Source organism: Terrapene carolina, unplaced genomic scaffold, assembly GCF_002925995.2.
Source record: "Terrapene carolina triunguis isolate 2854851 unplaced genomic scaffold, T_m_triunguis-2.0 Scaffold23, whole genome shotgun sequence".
NCBI lineage: Eukaryota > Metazoa > Chordata > Testudines > Emydidae > Terrapene > Terrapene triunguis.
The window spans coordinates 17567419-17572303 of NW_020664374.1; positions in this window are offsets into that span (position 1 = coordinate 17567419).

The following is a 4885-nucleotide window of genomic DNA, read 5'->3' on the forward strand; positions in this document are numbered from 1 at the left end:
CCCCCCCCCGCGGAATGCCGCGCCACGCTGCCCCCCCACCACCCCAAGATTGGCCGCCCCTTACCAGGTGCCACCCCATGCATGTGCTTGGTTGCCTGGCGCCTGGAGCCGGCCCTGTTTAGCATATAAAGAGCCATGAGTCTGTGTGTGTCAAACCCAACTTCCATTAGTGCTAATGTGAGTCATCAGCATAAATGTATCCTTCACTGTTATAGGTGGGCAAACTAGACCATGCTAATGTGGATGAGGAGGGGCATTTGCTTGCTGTGTTGTGTGAAGGTGAGTGACAAGTCCAAATGGAAATAGACCAGATCTGGGGTTTGCTTTTCTGGTTTTGGATGCAGCAGATTCTGAGAGGTACTTTGTGTCTTGACAGCATTCAACAGTACTAATTCCCATTCAATGCCATTTTTTACACTCCTCTTGTATTAATTACCTCATTTGAGTGAACGGGGTATTGAATATACAGTACACAACTGTTTCTGCTGTACCATATATCAGTATCCACCCTGAAAAATCAGTAAACTGACCCAAACTGGTGATCATTAAAAGTTTTACAGAAAGTTTATCCTCATTTCTTTTGTCTCCGATCCCACCATTAATCTCTGCTTCCAATGTCCTCCTTCACCACTGCCACACCTAGATTTTGAAAGCAAATATCCTTGCCACCCGTAAACATAAAGAATCATGAAAGAGAAACTAGACTTGCTCTCTCAAGAGTAGTTCCCCCCGGTCCCTTTTCTACCTTTGTTTTTCCCTCCTTCCATGAGGTTTTAACTCTTTACTCATCATTATAATGGTCAATATGATCTAGTAAGTTTTGTAGATCAGGGACCATGTGCCAGGATTTGATTTCATTTGTATGGATGTAAACAGAATTACTCCAGATGTACACAACTGTATTGAGAGCAGAGTCCAGCCCCCACTCTTGTCTGTCTGTGAAATGCCATCCACACTAATGGCACTTCATAAGTTACTCTTATTTTTATAGAACTGGGAAAGACTGTAACATTACAAGGCTGTTTTCTCTCTCTCTCTCTCTCTCATTTTTCCCATTTACTCTGTGCATTTAATTTTGGATTAAGTGTAATTTACTTTTCACTATGATACAAATTAATGAAAAGGAAGGTTCAGAATTCCTATTTAAAATGATTTAAAAAAATCAGACTTATTGAAACAGCCCATTTGCCCTGCTAACGTCACTCTGTACTGGCAGAGCAGCTCCGAGGGATCTTAAATCCACCCTAAAGGGCAGCTGAGTATTTCCTCAGGAGATTCTCGGCTGGTGTAAAGTCAGCCTAGCTTTATGCCAATCCCTCTTAAGCCTTCCTTGGTGTAGGGGGCTAGGTCAGGGCCAGCAAGAAGAAATTCAGAGGGTTCAGGCACACTGCACTCGGGTGATCCTCAACAACGTAAAGGCTCCTAAGAAGCCATTTCAAGCCAGCACAGGTTATTCCAGCCCTTTTGACTGCTGTAATTCAGCCTCTGGCTGGACCACAGTAAACTGGTTTAGAACTGTGTTGAGCATGATGACTGGGCCCACTGAACACAATGGAGGGAAGAATCAACTGTGCTTTAGTTACACAATAGAAATATGGCCCAAACTCACCTTTGATGTAACTCTGTTGAAGCTAATGGAGTTACACCAGGAGCAAATTTGTCATTTCACCTTTTTGTTTCTTTTCAGGCTGTGGGTTTTCTATTTCTTTTCAAGAGCTGTTTGAAAAATGGAGAAAATAGCAAAAAGCGTGTTGAAACTTTCTGGGTTTTTTTGTAAATCAGAATTTCAGTTTGAATTCTAAGAAATTTGACCAGTTTTAATTCTTAGCCTATACCTGCAATGCTTAACTCTAGTTATTTAATTTAGGGCTGGTCCAAACTGGGGCGGGGGATCGATATAGGAAACGCAACTTCAGCTACGAGAATAGCGTAGCTGAAGTCGATGTTTCCTATATCGAACTAAAAGTACCTACTTCGGGTCCACGCGGCGCAGGCAGGCTCCCCCGTCGACAGCACTTCCTCCTCTCGGCGAGCAGGAGTTCCGCAGTCGACGGGGGAGCGCTTCTGGGATCGATCTATCGCGTCCAGATGAGACGCGATAAATCGATCCCAGAAGATCGATCTCTATCCGCCGAATTAGGCGGGTAGTGTGGACCAGCCCTTAGTAGAGGTCTGACATTATTGATTTGTTATCCTCATTCCCACTTAGGATGACTACTAGGACAACTAGACAATGTTTTGATCCTTTCAATTCCAATTTCAGGGTAGACAAACCAATAATAAAGTTTATCTTTATCCAGAGCACTTTAAGAAAAAAGTGTTTTTAAAGTCAGCACAGACCCTAAGGTTCTTGCCCATTCTTCTCCTTGGGACATGCTGCCAGATTTTTTTTTCATATTGATCATAGAAACGAATGGTACTGTATTGAGGGCCCTATCTAGTTATGTCTCAGATGAACTCCATCTGGTTCTAAACTTGCTTTCTGGAATAAATTGCAATAGATACTGGCCAGTCCTTGCATCATCTTGGCTGCATGAGTTGCTAGATTTCATTTCCCTGGGTTAATGAAATTCATTATGAAAAGGCTTGTGGTGCCTTGTATGTTGAACAAAACACACCTCCAGTGTTTCCTGACGTGCCAGTGTGCCCTCTCTGAACTACCAATGTACAGATCAATGGAACACAGTCACCCATGAGTACCACAGTGTCCTGCCACTGTATAGGCATTGCTGCTGACATCAGGGTTATAATATCTTGGTCTTTCTGCAAGGTTCCAAGTGGCCTTGCCACCAGTTTCCCTCATTATCACCCAAGTCTATACATATATGCACACTTCCTTTTGATAGTCCATTCACAAGTTGCCCTGTGCTTTAGGTACCATATCGCAGGTTATGAACTGCTCTGTCTGGCGAATCTCAGAAAGAACAGTTTGCTTCTCTCCCGCCCCCACAACAGAACCCCACACAAGCTTAGGATGGGTTTATTTTTCTAAGCACGTCAGAATTCTTCTAGCACAGCTTGATGTTCTGCATACTGTCAACTACTTTGGGCTTCCTGTCAAAAGGGGTGCTATGTAAATTGAAATGCTGTTTTTGCATTATCATTCTAGTTGCAAATGTTATTTAATTAGACTCTGCAGTATGTTCCAGACCAAACATTTTTAACTGAAGGCACTGGCTTGATTCAAAATGATGCTTTTATTACAGCTTATCTAGCTGCAAACAACGTGCAGTGAAAAAAGCAAAACAAGAGGCTTGGGTCCAGAGAACACGACAGCCTCAATAACTTAAGCCTGGCTCCATATTTGGCCGTGGTGTGTTGTTCCCTTCCGTATAGCTGTAACCATAAAAGGATAGCTGACCAGTTGTTTTCCAAGGAAAAGTGCTACCACCTTTCATACAGTGTATGTACCGATCCTGGCATTGTCCACATTAAAATAGCCCATCGCCTTTTAATTCATCGCTAGGCCTTGCAACTTTGCACAAACAGCTTCTTCTTTTGCTTTTTTACAGACTGGTCCTGGGAAGGTTAAAGAAACAGATTTATTTCTGTATTGCTTTTTTAAAATAATGAATGTTTGCATGTTTCTGATTTTTTTGAGGAAGGGCCCAGCCTCTTGCAAGCTCACTGTTGTGAGGTAGGAAGTAGTACCAGTTAAATCCCAGCATCTTCTCCCTGCTGCCCATTAATGAGCTAGTTGATTTTACCCTTGCATCTGTAAGTTATTTCTGCTTTTGCTTTATGGGCTGCAGAACTATTGCTGTCTCAGCTACAGGGTCACAGAGTGGAAAAGCCTATAATGCTTTGCCATGTTGGCCGCACAGTAAAGTTTTCTTTGATAACTTTAAAATTACTTTTTAAATGCTAGTTTCTCTAACCATTGTCTAAAAAAACGAGGAGTTTTTGTGGCACTTAGAGTCTAACAAATTTATTTGGGCAGATACCTGCTCCTGTATTTTCTACTCCATGCATCTGATGACGTGGGTTCTAGCCCTCGAAAGCTTATGCCCAAATACATTTGTTAGTCTCTAAGGTGCCACAAGGTGCCACAAGGACTCCTCGTTGTTTTTGCTGATACAGACTAACACGGCTACCACTCTGAAATCTGTAACCATTGTCTGTTGCTTTTTATTGCCATGCCATTTTAATCTGGTTTAAAGGAGCCTAAATTCTGAGTAATAAGTTCCTGCTGTGCTTTACCTCAGGAAGCAGTTCTTGAGAGAGAAGTAGGCAGTTAGCATTGCTTGGGTAGCTGGATTAAAATGGGTTGTTCTACATTTATTTGAGGGGTGGGGCTGAAGGGGAAAGGTTATAATAACCAAGGGCCTGATCCTGCAAAGCTATTCTCTGCCACCCGTATTCCCACTGGGCAGTACCTTACGCCATGAGAAGTCCCCTTGTCTTCAGTGCAACTGCTCAGGATTAAAATACTACCCAACGGGAATAAAGGTGGCCCATTAATAATTACATTAATTTTACTGGGACTATAATTGCATGAGGAAGGCTTTGTAGAATTGGGTCCTGAGTGTACGACAAATGGGCTTGGAAGGATTAGATTTGTATTGGTAAATGTTGATTTTACCATACACACACAGATGACAAAACAATTCCATTGATGATAGAAATTTACAGACAGGCAAAGTAAGAAAAATGCTGCTTGAGAATTTATTAGTTTGCTTTAAGGCTATTTACTTTGTATATTTTGACATGTGATGTTGACAGTTTGTGTTTTATCGGTTATAAAGCTTAAACTTTGTGAACCTCTAAGTCTGGCATTAAATAATTGTCTATCTCTCTGATCAGACAGTTTCCCACAACTGTGAAAATTTAAATAGTCTACTTCCATTTACCTAACCTAGGGTTACCATATTTAAAAAATAAAAAA